This window comes from Apium graveolens, chromosome 11 (genome assembly GCF_009905375.1).
Source record: "Apium graveolens cultivar Ventura chromosome 11, ASM990537v1, whole genome shotgun sequence".
In the NCBI taxonomy this organism is placed as follows: Eukaryota; Viridiplantae; Streptophyta; class Magnoliopsida; order Apiales; family Apiaceae; genus Apium; species Apium graveolens.
In genome coordinates, this window is record NC_133657.1 from 167,620,100 (window position 1) to 167,644,563 (window position 24,464).

At 38.8% G+C, this 24,464-nt stretch overlaps 2 non-coding genes across 2 annotated transcripts; one reads left to right on the plus strand and one right to left on the minus strand.

The window, feature by feature from the left end:
* Window positions 1-223: 223 nt before the first annotated feature.
* On the minus strand, window positions 224-330 carry LOC141699307 (small nucleolar RNA R71). Its single transcript, XR_012565779.1, has one exon. It is a non-coding gene; the product is annotated as a small nucleolar RNA R71 (small nucleolar RNA).
* Window positions 331-18,824: 18,494 nt separating this feature from the next.
* LOC141699062 (small nucleolar RNA R71) lies at window positions 18,825-18,931 on the plus strand. Its single transcript, XR_012565550.1, has one exon. It is a non-coding gene; the product is annotated as a small nucleolar RNA R71 (small nucleolar RNA).
* The last annotated feature ends 5,533 nt before the right edge of the window (window positions 18,932-24,464 follow it).

The following is a 24,464-nucleotide window of genomic DNA, read 5'->3' on the forward strand; positions in this document are numbered from 1 at the left end:
AACGGAAGATCCCAACATGCATATTAGAGATTTCATCGAGATCTGCGACACTTTCAAATTTAACAATGTTACTGAAGATGCTATTAAGCTAAGGCTTTTTCCGTTTTCTCTAACAGATAAAGCTAAGAGCTGGTTACATTCTCTACCACCAAGCTCTATCACCAAATGGGAAGAACTCACTCAAAAATTCCTTACTAAGTTCTTTCCTAATGCGAAGACAGCTGCAATCAGGAATGCTCTTACTCAATTTGCGCAGCAGTCTGGAGAGTCATTGTGTGAGGCTTGGGAGTGATATAAAGAGATGCTTAGTAAGTGTCCTCACCATGGGATGCCTGACTGGATGATCATTAACTACTTCTATAATGGTTTGGGTGCAACTTCTAGACCCATGCTTGATGCAGCATCAGGTGGAGCCTTGTGGGCTAAAAGCTACGATGAAGCTTATGAATTGATTGAACTAATGGCTGTTAATGAATACCAGAATCCTTCTCAGAGACTAACTCAAGGAAAGGTAGCAGGAATTCTGGAGGTAGATGCAGCTACTGCTATAACTGCTCAGCTTAAGGCTTTGACGATGAAGGTGGATCCTTTGGCTAATTATGGAGTTAATCAAATCACTACTGTCTATGAGCTTTGTGTTGGTGCCCATGAGACGGAGCAGTGCGTTATTTCTAATGAATCAGCTCAGTCCGTGAGCAACTTTCAGAGGTCGCAGCAACCAGTTCCAGCCACCTATCATCCCAACAATGGCAATCATCCTAACTTCAGCTAGAGCAATACTCAGAATGCGGTACAACAGCCTTATCAGCAATATGCAGCAAAGTAATACAACCACCCTGGTTTTCAACAGCCGCAATATACACCAAGACAACAACTCCAGCTACAACAATCTAATGAAAAATCTGTATTTGAGGAGTTGAGGCTCATGTGCAAGAGCCAAGCAGTGTCTATCAAGACCTTGGAGAGTCAAATTGGGCAGATTGTCAATGCCTTGCTAAGACAGAAGTTCCAGGCAAGAATGAAGCTAAATAGCAGGTTAAGGCAATCACATTGAGGTCTGGGAAGGTTGTAAATCCCGAAAATCTCAAGTTTCGAAAGATGAAGTTGTGGCTGAGGAAGAAGTGCAGAAGGAAGCAGAAGTAGAACCAAGGAAGACTACTGTGGAACACACTCCTCCTGAGGGTAATACAGGGGAGAAACAGATCTATCCTCCACCTCCTTTTCCTAAAAGGCTGCAGAAGAAAAAGCTAGATAAGCAGTTTGAGAAGTTTCTGGAGGTGTTCAAGAAATTTCATATCAATATACCTTTCGCTGAACCTCTTGAACAGATGCCTAGTTATGCGAAGTTTATGAAAGGTATTATCTCTCAGAAAGTGGAGCTTGATAACTTAGAGACTGTTGCTCTCACGGAGGAGTGCAGTGCTGTGCTACAACAGAAGTTGCCTCCGAGGCTTAAAGATCCTGGAAGCTTCACTATTCCTTGCACTATTGGAAACTTATCATTCGACAAGTGTTTGTGTGATTTAGGAGCTAGCATCAATATGATGCCCTTGTCTGTTTTCAAAAAGTTGGATTTACCTGATCCAAAGCCTACTTATATGTCCTTGCAGTTGGCCGATCGCTTTATTACATATCCACGAGGCATTGTGGAGGATGTATTGGTCAAAGTGGACAAACTCATCTTTCCTGCTGATTTTGTAATTCTTGATTTTAAGGAGGATAAGAAGATTCCCATAATCTTGGGAAGGCCATTCTTGGCTACTGGTCGAACCTTGATAGATGTGCAGAAGGGTGAGCTTATCAGGCGAGTACTGGATCAAGATGTGACTTTCAATGTATTCAATGCCATGAAATTCCCGACTGAAAACGAGGAGTGCTTAAAAGTGGAGTTGGTCGATTATGTGGTTACTTCAGAACTTCATCGAATGCTAAGGTATAATGCCTTAGAGAAGGCCTTGTTAGGGAATTTAAATAGCGAAGATGACGAAGGTGATGAGCAGTTGCAATATTTGAATGCTTCTCCTTGGAAGAGAAGGCTGGATATGCCTTTTGAATCTCTTGGAATGTCTGAACTGAAAAATGCTGAGGGGCGACTCAAGTCTTCTATTGAGGAAACTCCTACATTAGAGCTTAAACCATTTCCTGAACACTTAAGGTGTGCTTTTTTAGGCGCCCAATCTACTTTTCCTGTTATAATTGCATCTGACCTTTCAGGTAGTGATGAGGAAAAGCTCTAACAAATTCTCAGAGAGTTCAAGTCGGCAGATATTAATGGAATCAGTCCTTATTACATGCATAAAATTCTTTTAGAGGAAGGAAGTAAGCCTACTGTTGGGCAACAGAGAAGGCTTAATCCGATTATGAAAGAGGTTGTGAAGAAGGAAATTCTCAAGTGGCTGGATGCAGGGATCATCTATTCTATTTTTGACAGTTCTTGGGTAAGTCCAGTTCAGTGTGTGCCAAAAAAAGGAGGTATCACAGTTGTTGCTAATGAGAAGAATGAGCTCATTCCTACTCGAACAGTCACAGGGTGGAGAGTTTGCATGGATTACAGGAAGCTGAATAAGCTACAAGGAAGGATCACTTCCCTCTTTCTTTTATTGATCAGATGCTTGATAGGTTTGTTGGGCATGAGTACTACTATCTTATGGATGGTTATTCGGGTTATAATTAGATTCACATCGCTCTAGAGGATTAGGAAAAGACTACCTTCACTTGTCCTTTTGGTACTTTTGCCTTCAGAAGAGTTTCTTTTGGGTTGTGTGGTGCACCTGCCACATTTCAGAGATGCATGATGGTTATCTTCTCTATTATGATTGGCAGAATGTGGAGGTGCTCATGGATGATTTCTCTGTGTTTGGTGATTCTTTTGACGAGTGCTTGCAAAATCTTGGCGCCATTCTTAAAAGGTGTGTTGAGACCAATCTGCTTCTCAACTGGGAGAAATGTCACTTTATGGTGCGACAGGGCATCATTCTTGGGCACAAGGTCTCTAGTAAGGGTCTTGAGGTGGATAAAGCCAAGGTGGGGGTCATTGAAAACCTTCCTCCACCAATTTCTGTTAAGCGAGTCCGCAGCTTTCTTGGTCATGCGTGTTTCTATAGGCAGTTCATCAAGGACTTCTCAAAAATCTCTAAACCCTTGTGTAATCTTCTAGAGAAAGATGTCCCTTTCAAGTTTGATGATGAGTGCCTTGCTGCTTTCGAGATCTTAAAGAAGAATTTAATCACGGCACCTGTCATTACTGCACCTGATTGGAATGAACCTTTTGAGATGATGTGCGATGCAAGTGACTATGCAGTTAGAGCAGTTCTTGGGCAGAGAAAGAACAATATATTTTATGTGGTCTACTATGCTAGTAAGACCCTCACTGGTGCTCAACTGAACTATACTACTACTGAGAAAGAACTCTTAGCCATTGTTTACGGTTTTAAGAAGTTTCGATCTTATTTTCTTGGGACGAAGGTGACAGTTTTCACTGATCACGCTGCAATTCGCTATCTCGTCTCGAAGAAGAACTCAAAGCCTAGACTGATTCGATGGGTTCTTTTACTTCAGGAATTTGAGTTAGAGATCAAGGACAGGAAAGGTACTGATAATCAAGTCATTGATCATCTCTCTCGTTTGGAAGATCCAAGTGCAACTTCACAGAATAAGACATTGATAAATGAGTCTTTTCCTGATGAGCAGTTGTTTGGGGTACAAGAAGAAGAACCGTGGTTCGCAGACATTGTGAACTATCTTGTGAGAAACATTATGCCTCCAGACTTGTCTTATGCTCAAAGGAAGAAGTTCCTTCATGAGGTGAAATGGTATATGTGGGATGAGCCATTTCTGTTTCGGCAAGGAGCTGACCAAATCATCAGGAGATGTATTCTGTACAGCGAAATGGGGGGATCTTGCGAAGTTGCCATTCGACTGTTTATGGAGGCACTATGGTGGAGAAAAGACAGCAGCTCGTGTCCTTGAAGCAGGATTCTTTTGGCCTACATTATTTAAGGTTGCGCATTAGTTTATTTTGAAGTGTGATCGATACCAGCGGGTTGGTAATATGTCCAAGAGGGATGAGATGCCTCTTAATGTGTTTCTCGAGGTTGAGGTTTTCGATGTTTGGGGAATTGACTTCATGGGGCCATTTGTCTCATCTTGCAACAATCAGTATATCTTGTTGGGGGTTGATTATATGTCGAAATGGGTTGAAGTCAAGGCCTTACCGACAAATGATGTGAAGGTAGTGCTTAATATTCTTCATAAGCAGATATTCACAAGATTTGGGACTTCAAGAGTCATAATCAGTGACGAAGGATCGCATTTCTGCAATCGCAAATTCACTGGTATGATGCAGCGGTATAATGTGAATCATCGCATTGCTACTGCCTACCATCCGCAAACTAATGGTTAAGCTGAAGTTTCTAACAGAGAGATCAAACGCATTTTAGAGAAAGTTGTATGTCCATCAAGGAAGGATTGGTCTTCGAAGCTGGATGAAGCTGTTTGAGCATATCGAACAGCATATAAGACTCCGCTAGGTATGTCACCATTTCAGTTGGTTTATGGTAAGGGGTGTCATTTTCCTGTGGAGCTCGAGCACAAAGCATATTGGGCTTTGAAGAAGTTAAACCTTGATTTGGATGCAGCTGATAAGAAGAGGATGCTTCAATTGAATGAACTCGATGAGTTTCGGCTTCAAGCGTATGAGAATAACAAAATGTATAAGGAAAAAGTCAAGAGGTGGCACGATAGGGGTCTAGTGCTCAAATCATTTATGCCGGGGCAACAAGTTCTTTTGTTCAACTCTCGTCTCCGTCTTTTTCCTGGAAAGTTGAAGTTGAGGTGGTCAGGGCCATTTGTTATCAAAACTGTGTTTCCACATGGAGCGGTGGAGATTTTTGAAAATAATTCAGGCAAAGCGTTCAAAGTGAATGGACAAAGGTTGAAGCATTACTATGGGGATACGGCAAACCGTGAGGTGGTTAGTTCCGTTTTATTATCCACCTGATCTCGGGATTCTACGTCAAGCTAATGATGTAAAGTAAGCGCTTCTTGGGAGGCAACCCAAGTTTGTTGTACATAAGTAGATAGAGGAAGAAGAAAGAAGGAGAAAAACACAAAAAAAATCAGAAAAAGAAAAAAATTCAGTGCTAACTACAGTAGCATGATGCGCCCGCGCTAAAAATCCAGTAGCATGGTGCGCCCGCACTGGTATGCGGGGCGGCCATACTGGTTTTCCAGTAGCACATCACGCCCGCGCTGCCAGGCGGGGCGGCCGCACTGGCTCCCTGTTTCTGAAAAAAGGGTAGAAATACGGGGATTTAAACACCAAATCAATTCCCAACCGAATTTTACTCTCCCACTTCCATATTTCCCTCTCCAAATCAATTTCAATCACCCCATTACTCCCATTATTCCCATAATCAATTCCCACTTCTTTTCCATAACTAATTCTCTCCCAAATTCCTATATATACACACTTATACACAAACTTTTCCATCACTTCACAAATTCTCAAACACATAAATCTCTCTTATACACTTCTATTCTCGCAAACTTATTCACTTTCAATGGCACCTAAAAGACAACGAACCCAAGTTAGCAGCAGCACCACCGATTCTTCGAGTGTGGGTGGTGTGAGGCCTAGGTTTTTAACTCCGGAGGATGAGGCGGAGTATGTGAGGTTGCTTTCGAAGCCCATAGCAAAGGAGCGAGGTTTTCTGCCATCGGGAAGGGATGGTAAGTTGCTGGAGATGATTGTGAAGATGGGTTGGATTGCTTTTTGTGAGGCACCCGTTGCGGTACCTATGAGTGTGATTTGTGAGTTTTACGCGAATGCAAAGGCGGATAAGAACAGTTTTACGATGGTGAGGGGTTGACTGTGGATTATAATGTGGAGGCCATTCGTCGGGTGATAAATCAGCCCGAGAGACAGCCGGGGTAGGAGGATTAGAATGCGAAGATCGGTGATGATTTTGACTTGGATTTGATAGTTATTACGTTGTGTATGCCAGAGATCCATTCGAAGTTCAAGAAGGGCACGAATGAGTATGCCACTTTCCTTGCCTCGTGTATGAACAAGTTTGCACGTGCATGGAATTCTTTTATCTTTGCCAACATCATGCCATCATCTCATGTGCATGATGTTACTGTGGAGTGTGCATGGTTACTGTGGGGGATTTTTCAGGGAGATTATGTGGATCTCGGGATGGTGATTTATCATGGTATCTTGAGGTTTCTGCGAGGCAGTACTACAGATTATATTCCCTATGCGTCCATTGTGACGAAGCTGTGTGTGGCGGTCGGAGTTCATTGGCCTGCACATGAGCAGTTGCAGCTCCCTAGTGCCCTAATTGATAGTTCAATATTTTTGAGTATGCAGGAGTGGTATGGTGGGAAGCCTGATCTGAAGGGGCTTGGTTATTCTTATGACCACTTACCGGGTGGCCGTCCAGCTGATCAGACGTATGCTGGTGGTACTACTCAGGCGAGCAGAGCCGTATGGAGAGCTCAGTTGGGTGAAGAGGCCGATCCTTCACGATCACAGCGGCAGCAGGAAGCACAGGGCAGTGCCGGTTTGAGTTCAGCGCAGTATAGGTGCTTGATGAGGAGGATGGATGCGATGCATGACATCTATAGTCGGTTTGCACAGGACCTCACCCAGGCATTGGGGACTGCATTTAAAGCTACGGGAGTTGATATTTAGTGGCCAGTATTCGGTGAGGACTCTGTGTACCCACCTCCAGACACTCCTGACACACCACCCCATGAGGGTGATGACCCTAATTCTGAGTAGGTGTGCCTGGTTCTTTACTATTACCTTCACTGAGGACAGTGAATATTTTAAGTTTGGGGGTAGTAGTTAAGGAATATATGTTTGTGTGTATCTCATATAGTTTGCATATTCATGATAGTTAGTTTATATAGTTGCATATTGATCATGTAGTTTTTTGTTATTTTATTTTGTTGTTAGTATGATGCATATAGTTTCATGCATTTGCATTATAACATGATCTCTTAGTTAATTTTTTTCGATTGATTTGTGATATTGATGCAAGTGTGGTGATGTCGTGTTTAGTGATGTTAAGTTTTATCGAGTTAATTTGCATGCTAGAAGCAATAAATTTCACTAAGTCTTATAGGTTGCTTGAGTGCTAGATCATGGTCATGATTTGTGTGTTTGTCGAGGCTTAATCATTTGTTTATATTAGGAATTTAGGATATTCTCTTAATGATAAAATAACATGGAAATTTAAAAATTGGAGAAAAACATTGGATTTCATTGCTAGTTGTTGTGGCTAGGTGTTAAATGGCTAGTAGCCAGCTCATTTTATATGAGTAGTCTAGGGTTGAATGAGATGGAGCGAAATGCACTCGTTTAGAAATTGTTGAAAAAAAAGAAACAAAAAGAAAAAAGGGAAAAAAGGGAAAAAAAGAAAAGAAAAAAATTTTGTTATCGCATAATTGATCATGAGTGGGCTCTTTAATACTCGAGTTATTAAGTTCTTAGGGGACTTTGTGCTTACTGACCTAAGGCTTTTATAGTCAGGGATCCACTAACCTAACGCTCGCTATATGGGTATTATTGTATAAGTCTTTTGTGGACCTCACTCATTGCACGATCAAATAAGCATATTTGTGTTGTTATGTATTTCAATAAAGCATGAATCCATGTATAACTCCGATATAAGAATTGAACTGTTGTCAGTCATTTTGAGTTTAGCTTTTATTCTATTTATACCCTTGTGATTGCCTTGATGAGTAGTGAATCATGATTATTGATCTAGTTGCGATAGTATATATGTTAAGCAATTGCACACACGCACGCTTCTAGTTTGTGAATTGATTTGTGAGATTTAACTGAACTTATGTGAATAACTGCATTTGTGGAGATGTTGCTTGTTGGTTGGTTAAGTTATTCTATTGGGATCGTTGCATTCATATAGTTTGCATTCATGCATTTTTATTTCTTATTTTTGAGTCTGTTTATGCTTGAGGACAAGCATTGATTCAAGTTTGGGGGTATATTAAGTGGCATTTATATCCAATTATAACGCTTCGTAAAGCTTTGAATTGATGTTTTGTACTCAAGTTATTTGTGTTTTTAATGTGTTTTTATAGTGTTTTGCATTTCAGGAATATAACATGATTCTAGGTGAGTTAGCATTGCTTTGATGCTAAAATGGTGTTAGGAAGGTGTCATGAAGATCGCTTGTGCAAAGACCGTCAAGAACCAGCAATTAAAGAGAAGCAAAATCAGAAGTTTTTCCAAAAGGACGGCGCGCCCGCGCTAAGCTAGCGCGCGGCAGTGCCAGAAGTACAGAAGGTCAGCGTGCCCGCGCAGGTCGGGATGAAAGAATCCTGATTCTCTTACAATTCTGATTTCTGGGCTTCTAATCTGCATGGGATGCTATATAATGACAACTTAAGATTGATTTTCAATAAGGAGACATAACAGAGCTTAAGGAGAGATCGACGAGAAGACCTATAGCACAATTCTGTTAGGCACAAAGCACGCGCTATTTATATCACGCAAGTATACGCGTTCGCAAGTAATATAGAATGATTTCTAGTTCGTTGCCATAGAGACTCTGATTAATTATATTTAATTAACACTTACTCATCAATGTATGATTATTCTTCAATGCCAAGATAATAACAATTAAGATTGGTTAACTAATATTAACTACGAGAATTAAACACTTGAATTAACAATATTAAACACACATGAGATCCTAACTTCATTACTACTTCATTTAATAGTTATTGTTATTAACCTTAACATATAATGGTGATGATATTAATCGAACAACACAAAACAGATAAACGCCAACTTTCGTTGTACGAATACCATTCTACAAGCATCCACAATTAAGATAGAAGTTGAATAAGCATCAATTATGTTGAGACCCTATATGTCTACAGAATTTGACAACATAATGATTTAAGCGCAAGTTATTCATGATGATTATACCGGGAAAGTAAAACAGTTAGAGTTACCCACTAATTATGCATACAATACATGAACCTATGCTAGCATGGCAAGTTCTAAATCTCAAGATTTACTGTCACTTCACAAGAGATTAACAGGCTATCTTACATGTTCGTGACGCATATAAGACGAATAAGCACAACCTATACTAGATATCATATAATCACCCTATACCACGGTATTAAAAAATTAACTAAAGAAATCCATAGTAAATCCGCTAGAATCCCATGATCACGATTAGCCCATAATAGAACTCATCGTCACCATGGGTTTATATGAAAGCATGATAATAACAAAACAATATATGGCTAATAAAAATACTTAATAAATAATGAAGTACGTCACAAGAGTATTAAGGTTCAAAGCATAAAGAAAACTAGCATCCACAGTTACAATGTATTAAAAGAATCACAAGATAAACGTATGCTTCCTCTTCTTCGTTGTTGCGTGCTAAAACGGTCTTCTCAATCTTCTTGCCCTTGCTCTTGATTTCTTGATGAAGAAAACGTCTTCCCATAAGGTTTATATAATAGCCCACGAGAACCAGGGCCAACAGAAGCCCAATCATACTCGAATTAATAAATCCAGATTCTAAAAATCCGCCCACACGCGGTCGCCTGCATCTTTCACACAGCCGCCTGCTAGCACGCGGTCGCCTACTCCTAGCACGCGGCCGCCTGCTACCTTTCTGGAAAATTCCTTATTCTGCTTCTGTTTTTGCTGATTTCTTTGCTCATCACCCCTAGACTGATTCCAAGCACTTCCTTAAGCTTTATTTGATGAAAATCACCTATCTAAGTAAGTTATACCCTGAAATGCAAAAACACTAGAAAACGCGTCAAATACACAAAATACTTAAGTCCAAGACACCAATTCAAGCCGTTATGAGACCCTCTAAGTGGTATAAAATGCCACTTATCACACCCCAAACTTGAATCGATGCTTTTCCTCAAGCATCACAGACTCAAATTTAGCATAAAATATGCATGAATGTAACTATATGAATGCAGCGATCCCCTCGCGATGACTAAATTAACCAACACATGACATATCAATAAATGTAATTAGGCGACTAAATATCAATCAAATCACGCAAGCTAACATACAACTAGAAACGTGGTGTGTGCGAATGCTTAACAGATATGCTTCGAAACTAGATCAATCACCATAACTTAGTTATCCTCAAGGCAATCACAAGCTTATACGAAGAATATATATTCTAAACACAAAATGACTTATAACACTTCAAGATTATTGGAGTTTATTACGGAATCATGCTTTATTCAACACATAAAACAAATGCTTATTTGATCGTGCAATGAGTGAGGTCCACAAAAGACTTATGCAATGGTACCCATTTACGAGCATTACGTTAGCGGATCCCAGACTATAAAAGCCTTAGGTCACTAGGCACAAAGTCCCTTAAAAACTTAATAACTCGAATACCAAAGAGCCCACTCGTGATCAATTGTGCATTAACCATTTATTTTTTTTCTCTTTCTTTTTTTTCTTTTTTTTTTTCAATTTCTGAGCAAGTGTGTTTTGCTCCATCTTGCTCAACCCTAGACTACTCGTATACAATACGAGCCGGCTACTAGCCAATTGACGCATAGCCACAACTAGCAATGAATTCCAATTTTTTTCCAATTTTTATCTTTTCATGTCTTTTATCATTAAGAGCCTAGCATGCATTCTAAGTATAAGCAATAGATTAACCTCAAAAACCATCAAACCATGACAACAATCTAGTCCTTAAGCATACTCTAAGACTTAGTGAAATTACAAGTGTTTCTAGCATGCATATCAACCTAACAAGATTCAACATCACTCTAACGCTATCACTACACTCGCATCAATATCACATATTAATCAGTAAAGTAACACAAAGGGATCATGGTATATGCATGAGCTATTTAACATGATAAATAAAGCTATAAATAAAAAACTATATGGCAAAAATATGGCAAAAATTTGCAACTATATGAACTAAACTAATAATGAAAATGCAACTACATGACAAACACACAAATATGTTCCTTAACTACCACCCCCAAACTTAAAATCTTCACTGTCCCCAGTGAAGGTAATATAAAGGAACACAAGGTATACCTACTCAGACGAATCATCATCATCATCACCCTCAGAGGGTGGAGTGTCAGAAGGTGGATAAGCAGAATCCTCACCATAAACGAGCCACTGGATGTTAGCTCAAAGGCCTCTAAATACAGTCCCAAGTGCTTGGGTGAACTCCTCTGCAAACTGACTCTGTGACTCATACATCGTATTCATCCTCCTGGAAAGCCTCATGTACTAGACATCAGCCAATCCTGAACCATCTCCTCCCTGAGCTCTCGAAGAACCTGCCTCTCCCTGAGCCTAACTTGGCCTAGCCATGACAGCACCTAGCTGCTGGAACTCCTCCCGAAAGGCGATACCCCAAACTATGTGACTCCGGCTCTCCACCCGTCCACTCCTGCATCACATTCAAAGTCGATGAATTAATAGGAGCGGGCGGCATCTGCAACTGCTCATAAGAAGGCCACTGGACTCCAACTGCCTTGCAAAGCTTCGTGATAATAGAGGCATACGGGATAGAGTACTGCGATTTCCCCCTCAAAAACTTCAAAATCCCTTGGTAGATGAATTCACCAAGGTCCACATAATATTCATCATTCAGAATCCCCCTTAACAATCTCGCCCTCTCCGCTGTAACCTCATGTGCATGCGAAGAAGGAAGAATATTAGCACATATAAAAGCATTCCAAGCACGAGCATACCTGTTCATCGCGACAACAGGGAAACTACGATAATTGTTGGATCCCCTTTTGAACTTCCACACTGTGTCTGACTGACAGTGAGTAGCAATAATCAAGTCCAAATCAAATTCGGGGGCCTTTGCATTCCAGTTCTCCTCCTGTGGTTTCCTTTGTCGCGTCAATCACACGGTGAATCGCCTCGGGCTGATAATCAACAGTAAGCCCATGAATAACAGAAAACCCATTCCTTTCGGCCTTGGCATTCGCATAGAACTCGCGAACAACACTCATCGGTACTGCCTCAGGTGACTCGCAGAATGTAATCCATCCCTTCTCATCAATCATCGGTAGAAACTCACCATCCCTCCCTGATGGAAAGAACCCTCTCTCCCTCATAATAGGCTTAGTCAGAAGCTTGATGTACTCTTCTTCAGCAGCCTCATCCAACAATCGGGGCTTCGCAGCAGTATTCATCGAAGAATCAGTAGCAGTCGGATTGGTGCTCCCGCTACCCACAGTTTAGTGATCTCTTTGGGGCCATAAGAACTGAGATAAGAGTTAGAGAGTTTATGTTTGGTGTGTAGGAGAGATTTTGTAGAGTTAAAAGTGTGTGGGATGTGTATGTAGAGGTTGTATGTATTTATAGGGCAAAATTATGATTAGAATTTGATTAGGAGTGGGGATTGTGGCTAAGTATAGGGGGAATTCGTGGGTTAATGGGTTATATGGCTTCTGTGATTTTGTTTTTGTTTTTTTATTTTTTTTATAGGCTGAAAAACAATTTTTCAAAAATCAGGGTCGCACGCGGTCGCGAGCTCCTAGCACGCGGGCGCCTGCTAGGCTTCTGGAAAAAAAAATTCTGCAAACTTTTTTCGGATTTGTTTGGGTTTTTGGATAAAGTACTAAATTCTAAGGTGCCTTATGGTCTCATATCTTGGGTTGCCTCCCAAGAAGCGCTTCTTTTACGTCATTAGCTTGACGTGGAGTAATGTGATCAAGTGGACAATAAAACGGCACTAACCACTTCACGGTTTGCCGTATCCCCATAATAATGCTTCAATATCTGACCATTTACTTTGAATGCTTGGCCCGGATCGTTCTAAAAAATCTCCACCGCTCCATGTGGAAACACAGTTTTGACGATAAATGGTCTAGACCGCCTTGATTTCAAGTTTCCAGGAAAAAGTCAGAGACGAGAGTTAAATAGAAGAACTTGTTGCCCCGACACGAATGACTTAGCCGATAACTTCCTGTCATGCCACCTTTTTACCTTTTCCTTGTACATTTTGTTGTTTTCGTACGCTTGAAGTCGAAATTCATCAAGTTCAATTAACTGAAGCATTCGCTTCTTCCCAGCTGTATCTAGATCAAGATTTAACTTCTTCAATGCCCAATAAGCCTTATGCTCAAGCTCCGCAGGTAAATGACATCCCTTACCATAGACAAGTTGAAACGGGGACATCCCAAGTGAAGTCTTGTATGCTGTTCTATAAGCCCAAACAGCTTCATCGAGCTTCAAAGACCAATCTTTCCTTGACTGGAAAAACGACTTTTCTCTATAATGCACTTGATCTCTCTATTAAACACTTCAGCTTGACCATTAGTTTGCGGATGATAGGCAGTAGCAATGCGATGATTCACATTGTAGCGTTGCATCATAGAGGTGAACTTACGATTGCAGAAATACGACCCTTCGTCACTTATGATAACTCATGGCGTTCCAAATCTTGTGAAAATCTGCTTATGAAGAAAAATTAACACTACCTTTGCATCATTAGTCGGTAGAGCTTTGACTTCTACCCATTTCGAGACATAATCGACTGCCAGCAAGATGTACTGATTATTGCAGGACGAGATAAATGGTCCTATGAAATTGATTCCCCAAACATCGAAGACCTCAACTTCAAGTATCACATTTAAAGGCATCTCATCCTTTCTGGAAAGATTTCCAACTCTTTGGCAACGATCATACCTTAAAACGAACTGATGTGCATCCTTAAACAACGTAGGCCAGAAAAAACCTGCTTGAAGAATACGAGCTACTGTCTTTTTACCACCATAATATCCACCATAAACTATGGAATGACAGTCTCGTAATCTCCCCTCCGTCTCACAGAATGGGATACATCTCCTGATGATCTGGTCAGCTCCTTGTCTAAACAAATATGGTTCATCACATATGTACCACTTCACCTTATGTAGAAACTTCTTCTTTTGATCCGCATTCATATTAGGAGGCATTATATTGCTAACAAGATAGTTCACAATATCTGTGAACCATGGCTCTTCCTCTTGAATTACGAACAACTGCTCATCCGGAAAAGATTCGTTGATCAATGTTGTAAGGCATATGTCATAGCCTATTTGTATATTTGAGGATTTAACTCAACTCAAATAAGAATGTAATAAGTAAATAGTGGATCTACTGTCAAAGAGATCTCACAAAGTAACATATGTCAAAGGATTCCGAAAAAAGGTTCATCTACAGACTTGAGGAATTACTTCACTGGAAGAAGTTCAAGAAATTGATCAAGCCTCAGTGATACAAATCAAGATTGTGGATTTAATCAAGTGACAGAGATCTCGTCAGGGTATCAGAGAATTATAAGGATTTAATCTGAAGAAAATCAAAGTGTCAAAGTCAAGACATGAAGAAACGTCACGGAAGTTAGTCACTCATGAACCAGACAGTACATCGAGTCTCAACATTGAAGTGGTGGAATTGATTCATAATTCTCAGTGATTTTCAGAAAGATTTTCAGAATAGTGGTTGCTGCTCAAGATTAGTATTAATTCTCTATTAATTAATTAAGTCATATAATTTAATTAAGAAAATAAATTATATCTGCAAAGATTAATTTATTGATTAATTGAATTAATTGATTAATTAATTCTGAATTAATATTAAGAATTTTCAGAATTTTAATTGGATTAAAATCAGTTTTAATTCAGCAAGACAATTGAAATTGAACTAGCATGACAATCTGGATTGTCATACCGATTGTCATGCCAAGTCATTTCAATTGTCTCACCGAAAGTTCTACTGGAAGGAGATAGTCTTGCTAGTTCAGTTTGATAGTCTTTCTAGTTCAACAGATAGTCTTGCCGAAAGTCATACTAGCTTAAAATAATTGTCATACCGAAAGTTCTACTGGTTCAGCAGATTGTCTTGCTAGTTCAACCGATTGTCATTCCAGTTCAAGTGATTATGTTGATTGAATTATAAAGACAGAAGTAGCAGCAGACATTCAAGTATAATATACAGAACACACTTATTCAAGAACAAAAAGAAAAGAAGCAGAAGCAATATTTCATCTTTTCATCTGCATATTTCAAGATCACAATTTCTAGTTTTAAAGTTAAATCCAAACAACTAGAAATCATTCTCTTGTTCTTGTGTAACTATCTAGCGGATCAAAATCCCTAGAACTTAATCTCAAATTGCGTTTAGCATTTGAATCTTTTTATTGCAAAAATAGAAAAAGTTCATATCGAATTTATTCTAGATTTGTGATAATTAATTTGAGATTAATCCCTTGTAATCGATACCATTGTTGTAACACCTTTCAAGTTTAATAATATTTTTATTTAACTTGAATTTTGTTTCAATTTTTTATTCCGCACTAAATTCGATTATTCGGTATTGTTTGTATTTAACCCCCCCTTCTACAAACACATTGGGACCTAACAAATGTCTTATCATGTGAAGTAGAATTGGGGTTCTCCAATCTAGAGAGATGGTCAACCACTTGATTTTAAGTACCTTTTCGATCATTAATCTCTAACTCGAATTCCTGTAGTAAAAGAACCCAACGAATAAGTCTAGGCTTCGAATCCTTCTTTGAGACCAGATAGCGGATGGCAGTGTGATTAGTGAACACTGTCACCTTTGTCCCAAGTAGATAAAATTGAAATTTTTCGAAACCAAAAACTATAGCCAAGAGCTCCTTCTCAGTAGTAGTGTAGTTCAGTTGGGCTCCATTTAGTGTCTTACTAGCATAGTAGACCACATGAAAGATATTAGTCTTTCGCTGCCGAAGAACTGCTCCCACTACATAATCACTTGCATCACACATCAACTCAAAAGGTTCTCTCCAATCAGGTGCCGTAATAACTGGTGCGGTGATTAAACTCTTCTTGAGAGTCTCGAATGCTGCCAAGCATTCATCATCAAATTTGAAAGGCACATCTTTCTCGAGCAAATTGCACAACGGCTTAATTATCTTAGAAAAGTCCTTGATGAAACGCCGATAAAAACCCGCATGAACGAGAAAGTTACGGATTCCTTTCACAGAAATAGGTGGCGGAAGATTTTCAATGACGCCCACCTTGGCTTTATCCACCTCAAGACCTTTACTAGAGACCTTATGCCCAAGAGTGATGCCTTGTTGCACCATGAAGTGACATTTTTCCCAATTGAGCACCAGATTGGTCTCAACACACCTTTTGAGCACCAAATGGAGATTATTAAAGCATTCATCATACGAATGTCCTAAAGACGGAGAAGTCGTCCATGAATACTTCAACATTATTTCCAATCATTTCAGAGAATATGGCCATCATGCATCTCTGAAAAGTGGCAGGTGCACCACATAAGCCAAAAGAAACTCTGCGAAAAGAAAACGTGCCAAATGGACAAGTGAAGGTAGTCTTCTCTTGATCTTCTGGTGCAATTCAAATCTGATTGTAGCCCGAATAGCCATCTAGAAGACAATAATACTCATGACCAGCCAACCTGTCAAGCATCTAATCAATGAATGGAAGAGGGAAGTGATCCTTCCTCGTGGCTTTATTCAACTTCCTATAGTTCATGCATACCCTCCATCCTGTGACTATTCGAGTGGGGATGAGCTCGTTCTTCTCATTTGCTACCATAGTAATACCTCCTTTCTTAGGTACACATTGCACGGGGCTCACCCAAGAACTGTCAGAAATAGGATATATGATTCCTGCATCCAGCCATTTTAGAATTTCTTTCTTCACTACTTCTTTCATTATAGGATTAAGCCTTCGCTGTTGCTCAACAGTCGGCTTGCTACCTTCCTCTAACAGAATTTTATGCATGTAGTACGAAGGGTTGATCCCTTTTATATCTGCTATAATCCACCTGATAGCCGATTTGAATTCTCTCAGAATCCTCAAGAGCTTGTCCTCATCACTACCTGAAAGGTTAGATGCAATAATAACAGGCAAAGTAGATGCTTCACCTAAAAAAACATACCTCAAGTGTTCAGGAAATGGTTTAAGCTCCAAAGTAGGTCCTTCCTCAATAGATGGTTTGAGCTTTCCCTCGGCATTCTTGAGATCAGTATTACCAAGAGATTCAAATGGCATGTCTAACTTCTGTTTCCAAGGAGAAGCATTCAGATATTGTAATTGCTCATTGCCTTCATCATCTTCACTGTCAAAGTCCCCCAATAAGCTTTTTCTAAGGCATCAGACCTTAGCACATGATCAAGTTCTGAAATAATTGCAGAATTGACCAAATCCACCTTGAAGCACTCCTTATCTTCCGTAGGGAATTTCATCGCATTGAATACATTGAATGTCACATCTTGATCTTGCACCCTCATAGTGAGTTCACCTTTTTGCACATCTATCAAGGTACGGCCTGTAGCCAAGAAAGGTCTTTCCAAGATTATGAGAATCTTCTTATCTTCCTTGAAATCCAGAATGATAAAATCTGCAGGAAAGATGAGCTTGTGCACCTTTACTAGCACGTCCTGCACAATGCCTCGTGGGTATGTAATCGAACAATCAGCCAATTGTAGAGACATGTAGGTGGGCTTCGGATAAAAAAAATCATCTTTTTGAAGATAGACAACGACATCAGATTGATGCTTGCTCCCAAATCGTAAAGGCACTTGTCAAATGACAACTTGCTAATGGTGCAAGGAATGGTGAAGCTACCTGGATCCTTAAGCTTTGGAGGTAACTTTTGTTGCAGCACGACACTGCACTCTTCCGTTAGAGCAACGGTGTCAAGATCATCCAGTTTCACCTTCCTCGAAAGAATACCTTTCATGAATTTCGCATAACTAGGCATTTGCTCAAGAGCCTCAGCGAAAGGTATGTTAATGTGAAGTTTCTTGAACACCTCCAGAAACTTACCAAATTGCATGTCCAGCTTTTGTTTTTGCAATCGCTTAGGAAAAGGTGGTGGAGGATAGAGCTATTTCTCCCCTGTATTACCCTCAGGCAGAGTGTGTTCAACAGTAGTCTTCCTTGGTTCCCCCTCTTTCTCCCTTTGATTTCCTTCTTCATCTACAATTTCAAAATCTACATCTTTTATTTTTTCAGCATCAGCAACTTTTCCAGACCTTAAGGTGACAACTTTGACTTGCTCTTTAGCTTCCTTCCTGCCTGGCACTTCAGTATCGCTGGGAAGCATGCCAGGTTGACGATTGAGCAAGGCATTAGCTATTTGTCCAATTTGATTTTCCAAGGTCTTGATAGAAACAGCCTGACTTTTGCATAACAGCTTTAACTCCTCGAAATCAGCACTAGAAGGTGGAGCAGTACCTCCTTGTTGAGAATATGTTTGCCTTTGAGCAATTTGCTAAGGTTGCTGGAATCCAGGTGGATTAAACTGTTTATTTGCAGCTTGCTGATATGGTTGCTGAACAACATTATGATTATTGCTCCAGCTGAAATTGGGATGATTTCTGTTATTAGGATGATAAGTAGCGGGCACAAGCTGCTGCGGTCTCTGAAAATTGTTCCATACTGAACAGATTCATTAACAAGAGAATACTGATCCGTAGCATGAGAGCCTGCACAAAGCTCACAGACACTAGCTATTTGATTTACGCCATAGTTGGTTAAAGAATCGACCTTCATAGATAGCGCCTGGAGCTGCGCTGTAATAGCTATAGCTGCATCGACTTCCAGAATACCTGCTACTTTCCCAGGACATCATGCTTTGAGTTGGGTTTTGATACTCATTTACAGCCATAGTTTCAATGATATTATAAGCCTCAGTATAGCTTTTGGCCCACAAGGCGCCTCCAGAAGCTGCATCGAGCATGGGTCGAGATTGGACCCCCAAACCATTGTAGGTACCAGTGATCACCATCCAGTCAGGCATACCATGATGTGGACACTTTCTTAACATCTCCTTGTATCGCTCCTAAGCTTCGCACATAGATTCTCCAGGTTTCTGCGCAAACTGAGTAAGAGCACTCCTCATAGCTGCAGTTTTGGCCATTGGATAGAACTTCACCAGAAAATTTTACGCAAGATCTTCCCAAGTAGTGATGGACCCAGCTGGTAAAGAATGTAACCAATCCTTAGCTTTGTCCCTCAGAGAGAATGGGAAAAGCCTCAACTTGATAGCCTCATCAGTGACACCATTATATTTGAAAGTACTACAGATCTCGACAAAATTCATGATATGCATATTGGGATCTTCAGTCGTAGGCCCTCCTAAAGAAACATAATTATGTACCATCTGAATAAGTGCTCGGCTTGATTTCAAAATTATTGGCCTCAATAGCCGGATGAATGATGCTTGACTGAATGTCATCAATTTTAGGCCGAGAAAAGTCCATAAGAGCTGGATCAGCTTGAGCTAGATGATCACCCATTATTTCAGGTTCTTTCTTTTCACTCTCTTTATCCGAATCTTCAAAAACTATCTTCTCCGAAGAGTCAAGAGCTTTATCTGTTTCCTCAGGTTTATCTAGATTTCTCTTGCGAGTACGAGAACGTGTTTGCATAAACGCTCGCTAGAGTACCTGAAACAAAACTGAAAGCAGTAAGTAACAAGTCTTAATCAATGAATCCTAATGACCACTGATGGGAAGTACATAAACTAAACAAATTAACACCGAGTCCCCGGCAGCGGCGCCAAACACTTGTTAGACACAAAGCATGCGCTAAATAAATCACACAAATATACGCGTTCACAAGTAATATAGAATGATTTCTAGTTCCTTCCCATATAGACTCTGATTAATTATATTTAATTAACACTTACTCACCAATGTATGATTATTCTTCAATGCCAAGACAATAACAATTAAGATTGGTTAACTAATATTAACTACGAGAATTAAACAGTTGAATTAACAATATTAAACACAAATGAGATCCTAACTTCATTACTACTTCATTCAATAGTTATTGTTATTAACCTTAGCATGTAATGGTGATGATATTAAACGAACAACACGAAACTGATAAACGCCAACTTTCGTTGTACGAATACCATTCTACCAAGCATCCACAATTAAGATAGAAGTTGAATAGGCATCAATTATGTTGAGACCCTATATGTCTACAGAATTTGACAACATAAAGATTTAAGCGCAAGTTATATATGATGATTACACGGGGCAAGTAAAAAGGTTAGAGTTACCCACTAACCATGCATACAATACATGAACATATGCTAGCATGGTAAGTTCTAAATCTCAAGATTCACTGTCGCTTCACAAGAGATTAACAGGCTATCTTACATGTTCGTGACACATATAAGACGAATAAGCACAACCTATACTAGATATCATACAATCACCACATATTACAGTATTAAACAATTAACTAAAGAAATCCATACTAAATCCGCTAAAATCCCATGATCACGATTAACCCATAATAGAACTCATCGTCACCATGGGTTCATATGAAAGCATGATAATAACACAACAATATAAGGCTAATAAAAATACTTAATAAATAATGAAGTACATCAAAAGAGTATTAAGTTTCAAAGCATAAAGAAAATTAGCATCCACAATTACAACGTATTAAAAGAATCACAAGATAAACGTATGCTTCCTCTTCTTCGTTGTTGCATGCTAAAACGGTTTTCTCAATCTTCTTGCCCTTGCTCTTGATTTCTTGATGAAGAAAACGTCTTCCCATAAGGTTTATATAATACCCCAAGAAAACCAGGGCCAACAGAAGCCCAATCATACTCGAATTAATAAAATCCAGATTCTAAGAATCCGCCCACACGCGGTCGCCTGCATCTTCCACGCGGCCGTCTGCTAGCACGCGGTCACCTGCTCCTAGCGCGTGGCCGCTTGCTACCTTTCTAGAAAATCCCTTATTTTGCTTCTTTTTTTGCTGATTTCTTCGCTCATCACTCCTAGACTGATTCCAAGCACTTCCTTAAGCTTAATTTAATGAAAACCACCTATCTAAGCAAGTTATACCCTAAAATGCAAAAACACTAGAATACACGTCAAATATACAAAATACTTAAGTCCAAGACACCAATTCAAGCGGTTATGAGACGCTCTAAGTGGTATAAAATGCCACTTATCAAATTCAATGAAGGCAAAGAAGACCTAGTTTATTCTTGTGATTCTTTGTTCTAAGTTATAATCTTGGATACTCGTTTCTTATTTGTTAAACCTATACTCTTATTACGTACTTGGTTTATTATTTATTCAGTTTAAATACTACGTTTATTATACCATACTTTCATCGAAACCCACGTTGATGATGAGTCCGATTATGGGCTAATCGTTATCGTGAGGTTCTAGCCGATTTACTTATGGATTCCTTTAGTTAATTTTGTTTCGATACCTTATTGTGTGGTGATTGTATGATAACCTAGTTTTGGTTGTGCTTATTCGTCTTATGAGCGTCGTGAACTTATAAGATAGTGTGTTAATCTCTTTTGAAGCGAAAGTGAATTTAGAGGTTTAGAACTTGCCATGCTAACATAGGTTCATGTATTTGATATGCATGATTCGTAGGTAATTTTAACCATCTTACTTGCCCTATGTAATCATGATAGATAACTTGCGCATTAAATCATTATGTTGTCAAATTCTATAGATATATAGGGTCTCAATATAATTGGTGTTTATTCAGCTTATATCTCTTTTGTGGATTTCTGATAGTAGGGTATTCGTACAACGAAAGTTGGCATTTACTAGTTTCGTGTTATCTGATTAGTGTCATCACCATTGCATGCTAAGGTTAAGAATAAAAAGGCTATTGAATGAAGTAATAATGAAGTTAGAATCCCATGTTTGTGTCATATAGTTAATCACTCCTTTTAATCTCTTAGTTAATGTTCTTTAGTATAATCTGTAGTTAATCATAGTTATGAACAATCTCAATTTATGATCATCTTAGCATTGAATAATAACCATAACTTTGTTGCATAAGTACATTGATTAAAATCAATCTAAACCAGTCTTTGTGGGAATGAACTAGAATTAATTCTATATTACTTGCGATCACGTATAATTGCGTGAATATTAGCACGTGTTTTCGTCCTAACAGCCATCCTTATTTCTTGTACCATACACTTGAATTTGATCAAGTGTTGGTTGTGCAGACTCTTTACAAGATGCATTGGGGAGAATGCTCTTTTCAATAGACTCACCCTGTTGAGAGGATGTATCTAGAGTCTGTTTTGTCCCCATTTTTACAACTGCATCCTTTTGGGAGGATACAGAGGTGGTTTGAGTGGTCAGCTCAGATTTCTTAGCCTTCTTTTTCCTCTTGACCAATGGTGACTTAGGTTCTGTATGTTCCTCATCACTCTCATTCATAACAGTTAAGGTTATATCCTTTCTCTTCTTTTTATTATATTCACCCTTTTGAGAGGATGAAGTGGTTGGTTTCTTAGTTGTTAATGGTTTAGAAGAAAAGGTCTCAGCATTGGAAGGTCCCTAATGGTGGTCCTGTGTTTGTACTTCCACAGGTTCAGGGACCATTGTTGTACTAGATTGAGCATTAGCCCTCATGTCAGGCATAGGATAAGGGTAGGTCTTAAATCTTTCAATCATGAAAGGTGTTAACTTAAGACCCACTGGAACCTTATTCTTAGTATTAAGTGATCCAAATAGAATTTTGGACACTTTCTTATAATTGCCTATTTGTGATCTACACCATTTATCAAATGTATGTCATTCACTTTATAGCTTAAAGCAGACATAATGAATCTAGGAAGAAAAATTTCCTTACCTCTTGTCAAACCCTACCTTCCTGCAGGTGAAAGCCCTTATCACTAAATCAAACAGGAAGGACCATTCCCTCCTCATATGCTTCTTGTTCATGCTTTACAGATTGATCTTCTCAGAATAGTTAATGAAGTCCATGAATTCATAGAGTTCATCCTGAGTTGGAGCTTCCACCAGCTTGTTAGTAGGTATTCCCAATGCCATATTGACATCATCCTCAAAGATCTCCACCTGTTGGCCCTTGATTTATAGTTTATCACAATTGATATAGCCTTGTTCTCATGCACAATTGTCCTTGTTACTGCCGTGTTCCAAAAATCTCCTAACATATCCAAGTAAAGCACATCATTAACAATAAGAGCCCCTACAAAGTAAGTCTCAAAAATGAACTTGACAAAACTTTTGAAAGTTTCAGGTGCTTGGTTTGAATCTAAGAATGCAAGAAAGTTGGTCTCCTTTGGGATGAAGGGTACAATATTGTTTTCTGCCATTGTTATGAGTGTGAAGTTTAGTGGGTAAGAAAAATTTGTGAGAAAGGAGTGAAAACAAGAGAGAAATCAGGTTTCGGATTGAAAAAGCTAGGTCACTTGAGTTCTCGAAAGTGTAAGTATGTATATGTATCGAGATGTCTGGATATTTATAGTAAAAGCAGATGACTTGTCGAGAAGTCAAAAATAGACGTTTGGAGTATACTTATCGAGATGTCATTTTGAAATATGAAAAACATATCGATAAGTCATTTTATTTATTCTTGTAGAGAACTAAAAATAAGCTTATCGAGATGTCAAATAAATACTCAGTTCGTCCAAAATGGACTGAATTTGATTCCAATTTTTACTTAAATAAATCAAAGTAAAATCAGAATAATTTTGCCAAAAATATTGTACCAAAATAATTTATTGGATTAAATTATTTTAGTTCTGAGTTTTCTATAAGTCTAGAAATTATACTTGTAGAGAACTCTGTAAGTTATCACTTGTAGAGAACTTTACAATGACTTATCGACAAGTCATAATAAAGTTTATCGAGAAGACACTCGAGAAGTCAGTAAATTGACTTATCGAGAACTCACTCGAGAAGTCTCAAAATGACTTGTCGATAAGTCAGTTAGACTTATCGAAAACTCAGTTCTCTATATACTTTTGATCACTTTGATTCTGCCTTGTGTTAATTTTACATATTGAACATGTAAATTAACATTTAGACAATATACTAAGAATTTGAAATATTCCAAGCTGAGTTTTTATTTTTGAAAAATAAATATGCAGAGATTTCTGAAATATTTATAATTCATATTTCAGTTAATTTATAATTAAATTAAATTAATTTTGATTTACTAGAATTTAATCTGTTGCAACACATTAGCTGAGTTCTTGCCTTAGGATGAAGAATTTAGCATCCCAATTTCACATATAAGTCTAGTGAAAGTAGCTTGATCAAAAGGTTTAGTAAAAATGTCAGCTAATTGTTTTTCTAGTTGGAACAAAAACGAGCTCAATGGTACCATTTGTAGCATGTTCTCTAATAAAATGGTACCTTACATCAATGTGCTTTGTTCTAGAATGATTGTAACACCCCCAAATTCAAGGCCGGGAATTCGGGTTGTTACGATCACTTAATATTGTCTAATAAATAATTAATCCTCTTTTCACATCATTACTCGACCTTTTAACCAAACTCACACACACACAGGTTATTTGCTCAGAAACATTACTAAATTAACGTTAAAGTATTTAAGTTATTATAGACCAAAGGGAATTATCTCAAAAGGGTGAACATCGGGAACAGCTCTACATG